Genomic DNA, 777 nt, shown 5'->3' with positions numbered 1-777 from the left:
AAGCGCTTTTACTTTGTCTCCCGGGACACAGGTTGAGTTTGAGAGTCATGTGATGGGTGACTATCCAGCATAGTTTGGAGAGCACTTTTAGTCTGTCTTGGTGAATGGAAGCCCCTCTATAAAGTAAGAAAGAAGCGACTATTCCCCCTATGTCACCAATTCCAGCGACAATACAGAAGAGAACGAAACGAAGTGAGAGACTGGAGGGCAGGGAAAAGAGTCGATTTGATCAGGCTCGACGCCATTAAGCAAAAAGATGAGAAGCAAAACGAAATTTTGATTTGGCAAAAAAAGAAACAACGTTATGGATACCATGACCGATCACCATCGATAAAGAAGAATCTTTCTAAATCACTTCGGGTCAACAAGGCCTTCAAGCATCTGAAAGACGCTGGGGCTGTAAATGACATAGCATTCCTGATAGAAAATGACAACTCCTTTAGAAAAAGTAAGTTTTTTAAGTTATTTTTCCCCAAGAAGTCCGACAGTCATCTATTTAAAAGGACCCTCCCTATACTGCGCCCCTTCTTGAATTATTCGGTCATGCAATACTTATTGAATAGAAAGAACATAATTCATTTCGACCCCATCGTAGTTCTCAATCATTTCGTGTCATCGGGCGTGGTTGAACCATAATAAGCGAATGCGCAGGGAAGAAGCTTAGATAAGAGAATACGTTCTCGCATCGCTTTGTTTGTAGAAAGCTCGACCAGCGAGAAAAAGTCTTTGGCCGAAGCCAAAAAGAGGTTGACCCACTTCATTCGCTGGGGAATGATC

Source organism: Lupinus angustifolius, unplaced genomic scaffold (assembly GCF_001865875.1).
Source record: "Lupinus angustifolius cultivar Tanjil unplaced genomic scaffold, LupAngTanjil_v1.0 Scaffold_751, whole genome shotgun sequence".
NCBI classification, from domain to species: Eukaryota; Viridiplantae; Streptophyta; class Magnoliopsida; order Fabales; family Fabaceae; genus Lupinus; species Lupinus angustifolius.
The sequence above is the reverse complement of the archived record's forward strand: the minus strand, read 5'-3'. Positions refer to the sequence as shown.